This window comes from Stenella coeruleoalba (genome assembly GCF_951394435.1).
Source record: "Stenella coeruleoalba genome assembly, contig: scaffold_50, whole genome shotgun sequence".
Taxonomy (NCBI): Eukaryota; Metazoa; Chordata; class Mammalia; order Artiodactyla; family Delphinidae; genus Stenella; species Stenella coeruleoalba.
Window position 1 is genome coordinate 1,624,089 of NW_027645987.1, and position 18,954 is coordinate 1,643,042.

At 43.9% G+C, this 18,954-nt stretch overlaps 1 long non-coding RNA gene across 10 annotated transcripts in view; it reads right to left on the reverse strand.

The window, feature by feature from the left end:
• The window catches only part of LOC307181410, a 1,574,020-nt gene that overhangs the window by 1,457,227 nt on the left and 97,839 nt on the right, over window positions 1-18,954 (reverse strand). The window lies entirely within an intron of this gene.

Consider the following 18,954-nt stretch of genomic DNA (forward strand, 5'->3'; position numbering starts at 1 on the left):
ACACGGAATGTAAACTTGGCTACACAGGAACTGCATTCCAAAACAGAACAGGGTCTCAAATTTAGAAACCAACTTATGCTTGCTTAAGGGGAAAGGTGAGTTGGGGTGTTGCATAAAACCAGAGATTGAAATGAGCACAGATAAAGTTCCTTAAGCCAAATATGGAATAGACAAGAGCTACTCCTTGCTTAACGAAATGGACTCAACATCGCATATTAAACGCCTAAGAATGTACCTGACTAGTAAGTATCTTAAAACCTATGGATTGCTATGTCTCCAAAAGAGAATCAAGCGTGTGTACAGGGGCATAAACGCAGCAGTGATAGGATTGGAGAGGTTCGGTGAGCAAATGAAGACCCTTTGAAGTCATATTGCATGGTACCCATTCCACGGGTCTCAACTCTCCAGGTTTAAGGTATTCTTCCTTCAGCTAAAACATGCATGTGGAACCCAGAGTATGATCAACCATGTGAATGGGAGTCGTGTTCAAATATGTCTCAGTTTTCCTCCCCTGGTACTCGGGTGCAACATTCCAGACGCTTTACTAACACTCTCCCCACTTGGAGAGTCAGCGCCTTTAACCTCCTGTTTGGCCCAGTTTGCAATTTCTGCGGAAGATGAACAGGAATAGCGAGAACCAATGAGAGGCTAGCTGGAGGTGTCTGGACGGGCAAATTTAACTCTCATTTCCCACCAGGAAGAGGAAATAAGCAAAGGCTCAGCGTGCCGTACTGGAACCAGATTAGGGCCTGAAGCCATCCTGCGGTGTTGCGGCCAGCTCAAAAGAAAGCGAGTTGAAGAAAGGAGCTCAGGGGCACTGTAATTCACAAACCTGCAGAGTTATAAATGACAGCTATCGTCCAAAAATAGACTGAAGTAAGGCTGCCAAGAGGACTTGAAAGCGGGGCAGAATTGCAGGAAACCGATTTCAGGAGGTAGACTGGAATTGCATTGAAAGCATAGGAAAAGAGGCAGAACGTCCACAATGATGCACTTGGCCAAAAAGGGCGTATGCGTTTTTTCCTGAATATATCAGGAAAAAACGCATACGCCCTTTTTGGCCAACCAAGCAAGCTTGCAAAGGAAATCTGCACTACAATGAAGTCTCACTTCCCCCGGTCAAAAGGGCCATCTGAAAAAAGTGTAAAATCCAGAAAGGCAGGACAGGCCATGGAGAACTGGGAGCCTTGTAATGCTGATGGGCGGGATGTAAATTGCCAACAGACACTCGGGAGAAGTGTATGGTGTTTCCTGAAACATCTAAAAAACAAAGCAACAGAACCTACCTAGGGCACTTCCACTTATGGTCCTATAGCTTAGGGAAATTAAAATCAAAAAGACACAGCCACCCCAAAGTTTGGAACGGCTCTGTTTACAAGAACCTCGTTTACAGTACAAGTTCAACATCGCAGAAAGTGAAAAATGGATAAAGAAGTTGTGGTATTTACTTACAAAGCAATATCACTCAGCAATGAAATCTGTGTCATCAGGCCCTTAGCAGCACAATGAGTGGATTCAGGTATGATGATTCTAACTGAAATAAGTCACACAGAAAAAAAAACATCATAAGATATCAGTAATACACGGAATGTAAACTTGGCTACACAGGAACTGAATTACAGAACAGAACAGGGTCTCAAATTTAGAAAACCAACTTATGCTTGCTTAAGGGGAAAGGTGAGTTGGGGTGCTGCATAAAACCAGAGATTGAAATGAGCACAGATAAAGTTGCTTAAGTCAAATATGGAATAGACAAAAGCTACTCCTTGCTCAACGAAATGGACTCAACATCGCATATTAAACGCCTAAGAATGTACCTGACTAGTAAGTATCTTAAAACCTATGGATTGCTATGTCTCCGAAAGAGAATCAAGCATGTGTACAGGGGCATAAACGCAGCAGTGATAGGATTGGAGAGGTTTGGTGAGCAAATGAAGACCCTTTGAAGTCATATTGCATGGTACCCATTACACGGGTCTTAACTCTCCAGGTTTAAGGTATTCTTCCTTCAGCTAAAACATGCATGTGGAACCCAAGTATGATCAACCATGTGAACGGGAGACGTGTTCAAATATGTCTCAGTTTTCCTCCCCTGGTACTCGGGTGCAACATTCCAGACGCTTTACTAACACTCTCCCCACTTGGAGAGTCAGCGCGTTTAACCTCCTGTTTGGCCCAGTTTGCAATTTCTGCGGAAGATGAACAGGAATAGCGAGAACCAATGAGAGACTAGGTGGAGGTGTCTGGACGGGCAAATTTAACTCTCATTTCCCACCAGGAAGAGGAAATAACCAAAGGCTCAGCGTGCCGTGCCGGAACCAGATTAGGGCCTGAAGCCATCATGCGGTGTTGTGGCCAGGTCACAAGAAAGCAAGTTGAAGAAAGGAGCTCAGGGGCACTGTAATTCACAAACCTGCAGAGTTATAAATGACAGCTATCGTCCAAAAATAGACTGAAGTAAGGCTGCCAAGAGGCCTTGAAAGCGGGGCAGAATTGCAGGAAACCGATTTCAGGAGGTAGACTGGAATTGCATTGAAAGCATAGGAAAAGAGGCAGAACGTCCACAATGATGCACTTGGCCAAAAAGGGCGTATGCATTTTTTCCTGAATATATTCAGGAAAAAACGCATACGCCCTTTTTGGCCAACCAAGCAAGCTTGCAAAGGAAATCTGCACTACAATGAAGTCTCACTTCCCCCCGGTCAAAAGGGCCATCTGAAAAAAGTGTAAAATCCAGAAAGGCAACAGGCCATAGAGAACTGGAAGCCTTGTTATGCTGATGGGCGGGATGTAAATTGCCAACAACCACTAGGGAGAAGTGTATGGTGTTTCCTGAAACATCTAAAAAACAAAGCAACAGAGCCTAGGGCACTTCCACTTATGGTCCTATAGCTTAGGGAAATTAAAATAAAAAAGACACAGCCACCCCAAAGTTTGGAACGGCTCTGTTTACAAGAACCTCGTTTACAGTACAAGTAAAACATCGCAGAAAGTGAAAAATGGATAAAGAACTTGTGGTACTTACGTACAATGCAGTATCACTCAACAATGAAATCTATGTCATCAGTCCCGTAGCAGCATAATGAGTAGATTCAGGTACGATGATTCTAACTGAAATAAGTCACACAGAAATAGAAACATCATAAGATATCACTAATACACGGAATGTAAACTTGGCTACACAGGAACTGCATTCCAAAACAGAACAGGGTCTCAAATTTAGAAAACCAACTTATGCTTGCTTAAGGGGAAAGGTGAGTTGGGGTGCTGCATAAAACCAGAGATTGAAATGAGCACAGATAAAGTTCCTTAAGCCAAATATGGAATAGACAAGAGCTACTCCTTGCTCAACGAAATGGACTCAAAACCCCATATTAAACGCCTAAGAATGTACCTGACTAGTAAGTATCTTAAAACCTATGGATTGGTATGTCTCCGAAAGAGAATCAAGCATGTGTACAGGGGCATAAACGCAGCAGTGATAGGATTGGAGAGGTTCGGTGAGCAAATGAAGACCCTTTGAAGTCATATTGCATGGTACCCATTACACGGGTCTCAACTCTCCAGGTTTAAGGTTTTCTTCCTTCAGCGAAAACATGCATGTGGAACCCAGAGTATGATCAACCATGTGAACGGGAGACGTGTTCAAATATGTCTCAGTTTTCCTCCCCTGGTACTCGGGTGCAACATTCCAGACGCTTTACTAACACTCTCCCCACTTGGAGAGTCAGTCCCTTTAACCTCCTGTTTGGCCCAGTTTGCAATTTCTGCGGAAGATGAACAGGAATAGCGAGAACCAATTAGAGGCTAGCTGGAGGTGTCTGGACGGGCAAATTTAACTCTCATTTCCCACCAGGAAGAGGAATTAACCAAAGGCTCAGCATGCCGGGCCGGAACCAGATTAAGGCCTGAAGCCATCCTGCGGTGTTGCGGCCAGGTCACAAGAAAGCGAGTTGAAGAAAGGAGCTCAGGGGCACTGTAATTCACAAACCTGCAGAGTTATAAATGACAGCTATCGTTCAAAAATAGACTGAAGTAAGGCTGCCAAGAGGACTTGAAAGCGGGGCAGAATTGCAGGAAACCGATTTCAGGAGGTAGACTGGAATTGCATTGAAAGCATAGGAAAAGAGGCCGAACGTCCACAATGATGCACTTGGCCAAAAAGGGCGTATGCGTTTTTTCCTGAATATATTCAGGAAAAAACGCATACGCCCTTTTTGGCCAACCAAGCAAGCTTGCAAAGGAAATCTGCACTACAATGAAGTCTCACTTCCCCCCGGTCAAAAGAGCCATCTGAAAAAAGTGTAAAATCCAGAAAGGCAACAGGCCATAGAGAACTGGGAGCCTTGTTATGCTGATGGGCGGGATGTAAATTGCCAACAACCACTCGGGAGAAGTGTATGGTGTTTCCTGAAACATCTAAAAAACAAAGCAACAGAACCTAGGGCACTTCCACTTATGGTCCTATAGCTTAGGGAAATTAAAATCAAAAAGACACAGCCACCCCAAAGTTTGGATCGGCTCTGTTTACAAGAACCTCGTTTACAGTACAAGTTCAACATCGCAGAAAGTGAAAAATGGATAAAGAAGTTGTGGTATTTACTTACAAAGCAATATCACTCAGCAATGAAATCTGTGTCATCAGGCCATTAGCAGCACAATGAGTGGATTCAGGTATGATGATTCTAACTGAAATAAGTCACACAGAAAAAGAAACATCATAAGATATCAGTAATACACGGAATGTAAACTTGGCTACACAGGAACTGAATTACAGAACAGAACAGGGTCTCAAATTTAGAAAACCAACTTATGCTTGCTTAAGGGGAAAGGTGAGTTGGGGTGCTGCATAAAACCAGAGATTGAAATGAGCACAGATAAAGTTCCTTAAGCCAAATATGGAATAGACAAGAGCTACTCCTTGCTCAACGAAATGGACTCAAAACCCCATATTAAACGCCTAAGAATGTACCTGACTAGTAAGTATCTTAAAACCTATGGATTGCTATGTCTCCAAAAGAGAATCAAGCGTGTGTACAGGGGCATAAACGCAGCAGTGATAGGATTGGAGAGGTTCGGTGAGCAAATGAAGACCCTTTGAAGTCATATTGCATGGTACCCATTCCACGGGTCTCAACTCTCCAGGTTTAAGGTATTCTTCCTTCAGCTAAAACATGCATGTGGAACCCAGAGTATGATCAACCATGTGAACGGGAGACGTGTTCAAATATGTCTCAGTTTTCCTCCCCTGGTACTCGGGTGCAACATTCCAGACGCTTTACTAACACTCTCCCCACTTGGAGAGTCAGCGCCTTTAAACTCCTGTTTGGCCCAGTTTGCAATTTCTGCGGAAGATGAACAGGAATAGCGAGAACCAATGAGAGGCTAGCTGGAGGTGTCTGGACGGGCAAATTTAACTCTCATTTCCCACCAGGAGGAGGAAATAACCAAAGGCTCAGCGTGCCGTACCGGAACCAGATTAGGGCCTGAAGCCATCCTGCGGTGTTGCGGCCAGCTCAAAAGAAAGCAAGTTGAAGAAAGGAGCTCAGGGGTACTGTAATTCACAAACCTGCAGAGTTATAAATGACAGCTATCGTCCAAAAATAGACTGAAGTAAGGCTGCCAAGAGGACTTGAAAGCGGGGCAGAATTGCAGGAAACCGATTTCAGGAGGTAGACTGGAATTGCATTGAAAGCATAGGAAAAGAGGCAGAACGTCCACAATGATGCACTTGGCCAAAAAGGGCGTATGCGTTTTTTCCTGAATATATTCAGGAAAAAACGCATACGCCCTTTTTGGCCAACCAAGCAAGCTTGCAAAGGAAATCTGCACTACAATGAAGTCTCACTTCCCCCAGGTCAAAAGGGCCATCTGAAAAAAGTGTAAAATACAGAAAGGCAGGACAGGCCATGGAGAACTGGGAGCCTTGTTATGCTGATGGGCGGGATGTAAATTACCAACAGACACTCAGGAGAAGTGTATGGTGTTTCCTGAAACATCTAAAAAACAAAGCAACAGAGCCTAGGGCACTGCCACTTATGGTCCTATAGCTTAGGGAAATTAAAATCAAAAAGACACAGCCACCCCAAAGTTTGGGACGCCTCTGTTTACAAGAACCTCGTTTACAGTACAAGTTCAACATCGCAGAAATTGAAAAATGGATAAAGAAGTTGTGGTATTTACTTACAAAGCAATATCACTCAGCAATGAAATCTGTGTCATCAGGCCCTTAGCAGCACAATGAGTGGATTCAGGTATGATGATTCTAACTGAAATAAGTCACACAGAAAAAGAAACATCATAAGATATCAGTAATACACGGAATGGAAACTTGGCTACACAGGAACTGAATTACAGAACAGAACAGGGTCTCAAATTTAGAAAACCAACTTATGCTTGCTTAAGGGGAAAGGTGAGTTGGGGTGCTGCATAAAACCAGAGATTGAAATGAGCACAGATAAAGTTCCTTAAGCCAAATATGGAATAGACAAGAGCTACTCCTTGCTCAACGAAATGGACTCAAAACCCCATATTAAACGCCTAAGAATGTACCTGACTAGTAAGTATCTTAAAACCTATGGATTGCTATGTCTCCAAAAGAGAATCAAGCGTGTGTACAGGGGCATAAACGCAGCAGTGATAGGATTGGAGAGGTTCGGTGAGCAAATGAAGACCCTTTGAAGTCATATTGCATGGTACCCATTCCACGGGTCTCAACTCTCCAGGTTTAAGGTATTCTTCCTTCAGCTAAAACATGCATGTGGAACCCAGAGTATGATCAACCATGTGAACGGGAGACGTGTTCAAATATGTCTCAGTTTTCCTCCCCTGGTACTCGGGTGCAACATTCCAGACGCTTTACTAACACTCTCCCCACTTGGAGAGTCAGCGCCTTTAACCTCCTGTTTGGCCCAGTTTGCAATTTCTGCGGAAGATGAACAGGAATAGCGAGAACCAATGAGAGGCTAGCTGGAGGTGTCTGGACGGGCAAATTTAACTCTCATTTCCCACCAGGAAGAGGAAATAACCAAAGGCTCAGCGTGCCGCACTGGAACCAGATTAGGGCCTTAAGGCATCCTGCGGTGTTGCGGCCAGGTCACAAGAAAGCAAGTTGAAGAAAGGAGCTCAGGGGCACTGTAATTCACAAACCTGCAGAGTTATAAATGACAGCTATCGTCCAAAAATAGACTGAAGTAAGGCTGCCAAGAGGACTTGAAAGCGGGGCAGAATTGCAGGAAACCGATTTCAGGAGGTAGACTGGAATTGCATTGAAAGCATAGGAAAAGAGGCAGAACGTCCACAATGATGCACTTGGCCAAAAAGGGCGTATGCGTTTTTTCCTGAATATATTCAGGAAAAAACGCATACGCCCTTTTTGGCCAACCAAGCAGGCTTGCAAAGGAAATCTGCACTACAATGAAGTCTCACTTCCCCCCGGTCAAAAGGGCCATCTGAAAAAAGTGTAAAATCCAGAAAGGCAGGACATGCCATGGAGAACTGGGAGCCTTGTTATGCTGATGGGCGGGATGTAAATTGCCAACAGACACTCGGGAGAAATGTATGGTGTTTCCTGAAACATCTAAAAAACAAAGCAACAGAGCCTAGGGCACTGCCACTTATGGTCCTATAGCTTAGGGAAATTAAAATCAAAAAGATACAGCCACCCCAAAGTTTGGGACGCCTCTGTTTACAAGAACCTCATTTACAGTACAAGTTCAACATCGCAGAAAGTGAAAAATGGATAAAGAAGTTGTGGTATTTACTTACAAAGCAATATCACTCAGCAATGAAATCTGTGTCATCAGGCCCTTAGCATCACAATGAGTGGATTCAGGTATGATGATTCTAACTGAAATAAGTCACACAGAAAAAGAAACATCATAAGATATCAGTAATACACGGAATGTAAACTTGGCTACAGAGGAACTGAATTACAGAACAGAACAGGGTCTCAAATTTAGAAAACCAACATATGCTTGCTTAAGGGTAAAGGTGAGTTGGGGTGCTTCATAAAACCAGAGATTGAAATGAGCACAGATAAAGTTCCTTAAGTCAAATATGGAATAGACAAGAGCTACTCCTTGCTCAACGAAATGGACTCAACACCGCATATTAAACGCCTAAGAATGTACCTGACTAGTAAGTATCTTAAAACCTATGGATTGCTATGTCTCCGAAAGAGAATCAAGCATGTGTACAGGGGCATAAACGCAGCAGTGATAGGATTGGAGAGGTTCGGTGAGCAAATGAAGACCCTTTGAAGTCATATTGCATGGTACCCATTACACGGGTCTCAACTCTCCAGGTTTAAGGTATTCTTCCTTCAGCTAAAACATGCATGTGGAACCCAAGTATGATCAACCATGTGAACGGGAGACGTGTTCAAATATGTCTCAGTTTTCCTCCCCTGGTACTCGGGTGCAACATTCCAGACGCTTTACTAACACTCTCCCCACTTGGAGAGTCAGCGCCTTTAACCTCCTGTTTGGCCCAGTTTGCAATTTCTGCGGAAGATGAACAGGAATAGCGAGAACCAATGAGAGGCTAGCTGGAGGTGTCTGGACGGGCAAATTTAACTCTCATTTCCCACCAGGAAGAGGAAATAACCAAAGGCTCAGCGTGCCGTACTGGAACCAGATTAGGGCCTGAAGCCATCCTGTGGTGTTGCGGCCAGCTGAAAAGAAAGCGAGTTGAAGAAAGGAGCTCAGGGGCACTGTAATTCACAAACCTGCAGAGTTATAAATGACAGCTATCGTCCAAAAATATACTGAAGTAAGGCTGCCAAGAGGACTTGAAAGCGGGGCAGAATTGCAGGAAACCGATTTCAGGAGGTAGACAGGAATTGCATTGAAAGCATAGGAAAAGAGGCAGAACGTCCACAATGATGCACTTGGCCAAAAAGGGCGTATGCGTTTTTTCCTGAATATATTCAGGAAAAAACGCATACGCCCTTTTTGGCCAACCAAGCAAGCTTGCAAAGGAAATCTGCACTACAATGAAGTCTCACTTCCCCCCGGTCAAAAGGGCCATCTGAAAAAAGTGTAAAATCCAGAAAGGCAGGACAGGCCATGGAGAACTGGGAGCCTTGTTATGCTGATGGGTGGGATGTAAATTGCCAACAGACACTTGGGAGAAGTGTATGGTGTTTCCTGAAACATCTAAAAAACAAAGCAACAGAGCCTAGGGCACTTCCACTTATGGTCCTATAGCTTAGGGAAATTAAAATCAAAAAGACACAGCCACCCCAAAGTTTGGGACGCCTCTGTTTACAAGAACCTCGTTTACAGTACAAGTTCAACATCACAGAAAGTGAAAAATGGATAAAGAACTTGTGGTACTTACGTACAATGCAGTATCACTCAGCAATGAAATCTGTGTCATCAGGCCCTTAGCAGCATAATGAGTGGATACAGGTATGATGATTCTAACTGAAATAAGTCACACAGAAAAAGAAACATCATAAGATATCAGTAATACACGGAATGTAAACTTGGCTACACAGGAACTGAATTACAGAACAGAACAGGGTCTCAAATTTAGAAAACCAACTTATGCTTGCTTAAGGGGAAAGGTGAGTTGGGGTGCTGCATAAAACCAGAGATTGAAATGAGCACAGATAAAGTTCCTTAAGCCAAATATGGAATAGACAAGAGCTACTCCTTGCTCAACGAAATGGACTCAAAACCCCATATTAAACGCCTAAGAATGTACCTGACTAGTAAGTATCTTAAAACCTATGGATTGGTATGTCTCCAAAAGAGAATCAAGCATGTGTACAGGGGCATAAACGCAGCAGTGATAGGATTGGAGAGGTTCGGTGAGCAAATGAAGACCCTTTGAAGTCATATTGCATGGTACCCATTACACGGGTCTCAACTCTCCAGGTTTAAGGTATTCTTCCTTCAGCGAAAACATGCATGTGGAACCCAGAGTATGATCAACCATGTGAACGGGAGACGTGTTCAAATATGTCTCAGTTTTCCTCCCCTGGTACTCGGGTGCAACATTCCAGACGCTTTACTAACACTCTCCCCACTTGGAGAGTCAGTCCCTTTAACCTCCTGTTTGGCCCAGTTTGCAATTTCTGCGGAAGATGAACAGGAATAGCGAGAACCAATTAGAGGCTAGCTGGAGGTGTCTGGACGGGCAAATTTAACTCTCATTTCCCACCAGGAAGAGGAATTAACCAAAGGCTCAGCATGCCGGGCCGGAACCAGATTAAGGCCTGAAGCCATCCTGCGGTGTTGCGGCCAGGTCACAAGAAAGCGAGTTGAAGAAAGGAGCTCAGGGGCACTGTAATTCACAAACCTGCAGAGTTATAAATGACAGCTATCGTTCAAAAATAGACTGAAGTAAGGCTGCCAAGAGGACTTGAAAGCGGGGCAGAATTGCAGGAAACCGATTTCAGGAGGTAGACTGGAATTGCATTGAAAGCATAGGAAAAGAGGCCGAACGTCCACAATGATGCACTTGGCCAAAAAGGGCGTATGCGTTTTTTCCTGAATATATTCAGGAAAAAACGCATACGCCCTTTTTGGCCAACCAAGCAAGCTTGCAAAGGAAATCTGCACTACAATGAAGTCTCACTTCCCCCCGGTCAAAAGGGCCATCTGAAAAAAGGGTAAAATCCAGAAAGGCAGGACAGGCCATGGAGAACTGGGAGCCTTGTTATGCTGATGGGCGGGATGTAAATTGCCAACAACCACTCGGGAGAACTGTATGGTGTTTCCTGAAACATCTAAAAAACAAAGCAACAGAACCTAGGGCACTTCCACTTATGGTCCTATAGCTTAGGGAAATTAAAATCAAAAAGACACAGCCACCCCAAAGTTTGGATCGGCTCTGTTTACAAGAACCTCGTTTACAGTACAAGTTCAACATCGCAGAAAGTGAAAAATGGATAAAGAAGTTGTGGTATTTACTTACAAAGCAATATCACTCAGCAATGAAATCTGTGTCATCAGGCCCTTAGCAGCACAATGAGTGGATTCAGGTACGATGATTCTAACTGAAATAAGGCACACAGAAAAAGAAACATCATAACATATCAGTAATACACGGAATGTAAACTTGGCTACACAGGAACTGAATTACAGAACAGAACAGGGTCTCAAATTTAGAAAACCAACTTATGCTTGCTTAAGGGGAAAGGTGAGTTGGGGTGCTGCATAAAACCAGAGATTGAAATGAGCACAGATAAAGTTCCTTAAGCCAAATATGGAATAGACAAGAGCTACTCCTTGCTCAACGAAATGGACACAACACCCCATATTAAACGCCTAAGAATGTACCTGACTAGTAAGTATTTTAAAACCTATGGATTGCTATGTCTCCGAAAGAGAATCAAGCATGTGTACAGGGGCATAAACGCAGCAGTGATAGGATTGGAGAGGTTCGGTGAGCATATGAAGACCCTTTGAAGTCATATTGCATGGTACCCATTACACGGGTCTCAACTCTCCAGGTTTAAGGTATTCTTCCTTCAGCTAAAACATGCATGTGGAACCCAGAGTATGATCAACCATGTGAACGGGAGATGTATTCAAATATGTCTCAGTTTTCCTCCCCTGGTACTCGGGTGCAACATTCCAGACGCTTTACTAACACTCTCCCGACTGGGAGAGTCAGTCCCTTTAACCTCCTGTTTGGCCCAGTTTGCAATTTCTGCGGAAGATGAACAGGAATAGCGAGAACCAATGAGAGACTAGGTGGAGGTGTCTGGACGGGCAAATTTAACTCTCATTTCCCACCAGGAAGAGGAAATAACCAAAGGCTCAGCGTGCCGTGCCGGAACCAGATTAGGGCCTGAAGCCATCATGCGGTGTTGCGGCCAGGTCACAAGAAAGCAAGTTGAAGAAAGGAGCTCAGGTGTACTGTAATTCACAAACCTGCAGAGTTATAAATGACAGCTATCGTCCAAAAATAGACTGAAGTAAGGCTGCCAAGAGGACTTGAAAGCGGGGCAGAATTGCAGGAAACCGATTTCAGGAGGTAGACTGGAATTGCATTGAAAGCATAGGAAAAGAGGCAGAACGTCCACAATGATGCACTTGGCCAAAAAGGGCGTATGCGTTTTTTCCTGAATATATTCAGGAAAAAACGCATACGTCCTTTTTGGCCAACCAAGCAAGCTTGCAAAGGAAATCTGCACTACAATGAAGTCTCACTTCCCCCCGGTCAAAAGGGCCATCTGAAAAAAGTGTAAAATCCAGAAAGGCAGGACAGGCCATTGAGAACTGGGAGCCTTGTTATGCTGATGGGCGGGATAAATTGCCAACAGACACTCAGGAGAAGTGTATGGTGTTTCCTGAAACATCTAAAAAACAAAGCAACAGAACCTAGGGCACTTCCACTTATGGTCCTATAGCTTAGGGAAATTAAAATCAAAAAGACACAGCCACCCCAAAGTTTGGGACGCCTCCGTTTACAAGAACCTCGTTTACCGTACAAGTTCAATATCACAGAAAGTGAAAAATGGATAAAGAACTTGTGGTACTTACGTACAATGCAGTATCACTCAGCAATGAAATCTATGTCATCAGGCCCGTAGCAGCATAATGAGTGGATTCAGGTACGATGATTCTAACTGAAATAAGTCACACAGAAATAGAAACATCATAAGATATCACTAATACACGGAATGTAAACCTGGCTACACAGGAACTGCATTCCAAAACAGAACAGGGTCTCAAATTTAGAAAACCAACTTATGCTTGCTTAAGGGGAAAGGTGAGTTGGGGTGCTGCATAAAACCAGAGATTGAAATGAGCACAGATAAAGTTCCTTAAGCCAAATATGGAATAGACAAGAGCTACTCCTTGCTCAACGAAATGGACTCAAAACCCCATATTAAACGCCTAAGAATGTACCTGACTAGTAAGTATCTTAAAACCTATGGATTGCTATGTCTCCAAAAGAGAATCAAGCGTGTGTACAGGGGCATAAACGCAGCAGTGATAGGATTGGAGAGGTTCGGTGAGCAAATGAAGACCCTTTGAAGTCATATTGCATGGTACCCATTACACGGGTCTCAACTCTCCAGGTTTAAGGTATTCTTCCTTCAGCTAAAACATGCATGTGGAACCCAGAGTATGATCAACCATGTGAACGGGAGACGTGTTCAAATATGTCTCAGTTTTCCTCCCCTGGTACTCGGGTGCAACATTCCAGACGCTTTACTAACACTCTCCCCACTTGGAGAGTCAGCGCCTTTAACCTCCTGTTTGGCCCAGTTTGCAATTTCTGCGGAAGATGAACAGGAATAGCGAGAACCAATGAGAGGCTAGCTGGAGGTGTCTGGACGGGCAAATTTAACTCTCATTTCCCAACAGGAAGAGGAAATAACCAAAGGCTCAGCGTGCCGTACCGGAACCAGATTAGGGCCTGAAGCCATCCTGCGGTGTTGCGGCCAGCTCAAAAGAAAGCGAGTTGAAGAAAGGAGCTCAGGGGCACTGTAATTCACAAACCTGCAGAGTTATAAATGACAGCTATCGTCCAAAAATAGACTGAAGTAAGGCTGCCAAGAGGACTTGAAAGCGGGGCAGAATTGCAGGAAACCGATTTCAGGAGGTAGACTGGAATTGCATTGAAAGCATAGGAAAAGAGGCAGAACGTCCACAATGATGCACTTGGCCAAAAAGGGCGTATGCGTTTTTTCCTGAATATATTCAGGAAAAAACGCATACGCCCTTTTTGGCCAACCAAGCAAGCTTGCAAAGGAAATCTGCACTCCAATGAAGTCTCACTTCCCCCCGGTCAAAAGGGCCATCTGAATAAAGTGTAAAATCCAGAAAGGCAGGACAGGCCATGGAGAACTGGGAGCCTTGTTATGCTGATGGGCGGGATGTAAATTGCCAACAGACACTCGGGAGAAGTGTATGGTGTTTCCTGAAACATCTAAAAAACAAAGCAACAGAACCTAGGGCACTTCCACTTATGGTCCTATAGCTTAGGGAAATTAAAATCAAAAAGACACAGCCACCCCAAAGTTTGGAACGGCTCTGTTTACAAGAACCTCGTTTACAGTACAAGTTCAACATCGCAGAAAGTGAAAAATGGATAAAGAAGTTGTGGTATTTACTTACAAAGCAATATCACTCAGCAATGAAATCTGTGTCATCAGGCCCTTAGCAGCACAATGAGTGGATTCAGGTATGATGATTCTAACTGAAATAAGTCACACAGAAAAAGAAACATCATAAGATATCAGTAATACACGGAATGTAAACTTGGCTACACAGGAACTGAATTACAGAACAGAACAGGGTCTCAAATTTAGAAAACCAACTTATGCTTGCTTAAGGGGAAAGGTGAGTTGGGGTGCTGCATAAAACCAGAGATTGAAATGAGCACAGATAAAGTTCCTTAAGTCAAATATGGAATAGACAAGAGCTACTCCTTGCTCAACGAAATGGACTCAACACCGCATATTAAACGCCTAAGAATGTACCTGACTAGTAAGTATCTTAAAACCTATGGATTGCTATGTCTCCGAAGGAGAATCAAGCATGTGTACAGGGGCATAAACGCAGCAGTGATAGGATTGGAGAGGTTTGGTGAGCAAATGAAGACCCTTTGAAGTCATATTGCATGGTATCCATTACACGGGTCTTAACTCTCCAGGTTTAAGGTATTCTTCCTTCAGCTAAAACATGCATGTGGAACCCAAGTATGATCAACCATGTGAACGGGAGACGTGTTCAAATATGTCTCAGTTTTCCTCCCCTGGTACTCGGGTGCAACATTCCAGACGCTTTACTAACACTCTCCCCACTTGGAGAGTCAGCGCCTTTAACCTCCTGTTTAGCCCAGTTTGCAATTTCTGCGGAAGATGAACAGGAATAGCGAGAACCAATGAGAGACTAGGTGGAGGTGTCTGGACGGGCAAATTTAACTCTCATTTCCCACCAGGAAGAGGAAATAACCAAAGGCTCAGCGTGCCGCGCTGGAACCAGATTAGGGCCTTAAGCCATCCTGCGGTGTTGCGGCCAGGTCACAAGAAAGCAAGTTGAAGAAAGGAGCTCAGGGGCACTGTAATTCACAAACCTGCAGAGTTATAAATGACAGCTATCGTCCAAAAATAGACTGAAGTAAGGCTGCCAAGAGGACTTGAAAGCGGGGCAGAATTGCAGGAAACCGATTTCAGGAGGTAGACTGGAATTGCATTGAAAGCATAGGAAAAGAGGCAGAACGTCCACAATGATGCACTTGGCCAAAAAGGGCGTATGCGTTTTTTCCTGAATATATTCAGGAAAAAACGCATACGCCCTTTTTGGCCAACCAAGCAGGCTTGCAAAGGAAATCTGCACTACAATGAAGTCTCACTTCCCCCCGGTCAAAGGGCCATCTGAAAAAAGTGTAAAATCCAGAAAGGCAGGACAGGCCATGGAGAACTGGGAGCCTTGTTATGCTGATGGGCGGGATGTAAATTGCCAACAGACACTCGGGAGAAATGTATGGTGTTTCCTGAAACATCTAAAAAACAAATCAACAGAGCCTAGGGCACTGCCACTTATGGTCCTATAGCTTAGGGAAATTAAAATCAAAAAGATACAGCCACCCCAAAGTTTGGGACGCCTCTGTTTACAAGAACCTCGTTTACAGTACAAGTTCAACATCGCAGAAAGTGAAAAATGGATAAAGAAGTTGTGGTATTTACTTACAAAGCAATATCACTCAGCAATGAAATCTGTGTCATCAGGCCCTTAGCATCACAATGAGTGGATTCAGGTATGATGATTCTAACTGAAATAAGTCACACAGAAAAAGAAACATCATAAGATATCAGTAATACACGGAATGTAAACTTGGCTACACAGGAACTGAATTACAGAACAGAACAGGGTCTCAAATTTAGAAAACCAACATATGCTTGCTTTAGGGTAAAGGTGAGTTGGGGTGCTTCATAAAACCAGAGATTGAAATGAGCACAGATAAAGTTCCTTAAGTCAAATATGGAATAGACAAGAGCTACTCCTTGCTCAACGAAATGGACTCAACACCGCCTATTAAACGCCTAAGAATGTACCTGACTAGTAAGTATCTTAAAACCTATGGATTGCTATGTCTCCGAAAGAGAATCAAGCATGTGTACAGGGGCATGAACGCAGCAGTGATAGGATTGGAGAGGTTCGGTGAGCAAATGAAGACCCTTTGAAGTCATATTGCATGGTACCCATTACACGGGTCTCAACTCTCCAGGTTTAAGGTATTCTTCCTTCAGCTAAAACATGCATGTGGAACCCAGAGTATGATCAACCATGTGAACGGGAGACGTGTTCAAATATGTCTCAGTTTTCCTCCCCTGGTACTCGGGTGCAACATTCCAGACGCTTTACTAACACTCTCCCCACTTGGAGAGTCAGCGCCTTTAACCTCCTGTTTGGCCCAGTTTGCAATTTCTGCGGAAGATGAACAGGAATAGCGAGAACCAATGAGAGGCTAGCTGGAGGTGTCTGGACGGGCAAATTTAACTCTCATTTCCCACCAGGAAGAGGAAATAACCAAAGGCTCAGCGTGCCGTGCCGGAACCAGATTATGGCCTGAAGCCATCCTGCGGTGTTGCGGCCAGGTCAAAAGAAAGCGAGTTGAAGAAAGGAGCTCAGGGGCACTGTAATTCACAAACCTGCAGAGTTATAAATGACAGCTATCGTCCAAAAATAGACTGAAGTAAGGCTGCCAAGAGGACTTGAAAGCGGGGCAGAATTGCAGGAAACCGATTTCAGGAGGTAGACTGGAATTGCATTGAAAGCATAGGAAAAGAGGCAGAGCGTCCACAATGATGCACTTGGCCAAAAAGGGCGTATGCGTTTTTTCCTGAATATATTCAGGAAAAAACGCATACGCACTTTTTGGCCAACCAAGCAAGCTTGCAAAGGAAATCTGCACTACAATGAAGTCTCACTTCCCCCCGGTCAAAAGGGCCATCTGAAAAAAGTGTAAAATCCAGAAAGGCAAAAGGCCATTGAGAACTGGGAGCCTTGTTATGCTGATGGGCGGGATGTAAATTGCCAACAGACACTCGGGAGAAGTGTATGGTGTTTCCTGAAACATCTAAAAAACAAAGCAACAGAGCCTAGGGCACTTCCACTTATGGTCCTATAGCTTAGGGAAATTAAAATCAAAAAGACACAGCCACCCCAAAGTTTGGAACGGCTCTGTTTACAAGAACCTCGTTTACAGTACAAGTTCAACATCGCAGAAAGTGAAAAATGGAAAAAGAAGTTGTGGTATTCACTTACAAAGCAATATCACTCAGCAATGAAATCTATGTCATCAGGCCCTTAGCAGCACAATGAGTGGATTCAGGTATGATGATTCTAACTGAAATAAGTCACACAGAAAAAGAAACATCATAAAATATCAGTAATACACGGAATGTAAACTTGGCTACACAGGAACTGAATTACAGAACAGAACAGGGTCTCAAATTTAGAAAAACAACTTATGCTTGCTTAAGGGTAAAGGTGAGTTGGGGTGCTGCATAAAACCAGAGATTGAAATGAGCACAGATAAAGTTCCTTAAGCCAAATATGGAAGAGAAAAGAGCTACTCCATGCTCAACGAAATGGACTCAACACCCCATATTAAACGCCTAAGAATGTACCTGACTTGTAAGTATCTTAAAACCTATGGATTGTTATGTCTCCGAAAGAGAATCAAGCATGTGTACAGGGGCATAAACGCAGCAGTGATAGGATTGGAGAGGTTTGGTGAGCAAATGAAGACCCTTTGAAGTCATATTGCATGGTACCCATTCCACGGGTTTCAACTACCCAGGTTTAAGGTATTCTTCCTTCAGCTAAAACATGCATGTGGATCCTAGAGTATGATCAACCATGTGATCGGGAGACGTGTTCAAATATGTCTCAGTTTTCCTCCCCTGGTACTCGGGTGCAACATTCCAGACGCTTTACTAACACTCTCCCCACTTGGAGAGTCAGTCCCTTTAACCTCCTGTTTGGCCCAGTTTGCAATTTCTGCGGAAGATGAACAGGAATAGCGAGAACCAATGAGAGGCTAGCTGGAGGTGTCTGGATGGGCAAATTTAACTCTCATTTCCCACCAGGAAGAGGAATTAACCAAAGGCTCAGCGTGCCGTGCCGGAACCAGATTAGGGCCTGAAGCCATCCTGCGGTGTTGCGGCCAGCTCAAAAGAAAGCGAGTTGAAGAAAGGAGCTCAGGGGCACTGTAATTCACAAACCTGCAGAGTTATAAATGACAGCTATCGTCCACAAATAGACTGAAGTAAGGCTGCCAAGAGGACTTGAAAGCGGGGCAGAATTGCAGGAAACCGATTTCAGGAGGTAGACTGGAATTGCATTGAAAGCATAGGAAAAGAGGCAGAACGTCCACAATGATGCACTTGGCCAAAAAGGGCGTATGCGTTTTTTCCTGAATATATTCAGGAAAAAACGCATACGCCCTTTTTGGCCAACCAAGCAAGCTTGCAAAGGAAATCTGCACTACAATGAAGTCTCACTTCCCCCCGGTCAAAAGGGCCATCTGAAGAAAGTGTAAAATCCAGAAAGGCAGGACAGGCCATGGAGAACTGGGAGCCTTGTTATGCTGATGGGCGGGATGTAAATTGCCAACAGACACTCAGGAGAAGTGTATGGTGTTTCCAGAAACATCTAAAAAACAAAGCAACAGAGCCTAGGGCACTGCCACTTATGGTCCTATAGCTTAGGGAAATTAAAATCAAAAAGACACAGCCACCCCAAAGTTTGGGACGCCTCTGTTTACAAGAACCTCGTTTACAATACAAGTTCAACATCGCAGAAAGTGAAAAATGGATAAAGAAGTTGTGGTATTTACTTACAAAGCAATATCACTCAGCAATGAAATCTGTGTCATCAGGCCCTTAGCAGCACAATGAGTGGATTCAGGTATGATGATTCTAACTGAAGTAAGTCACACAGAAAAAGAAACATCATAAGATATCAGTAATACACG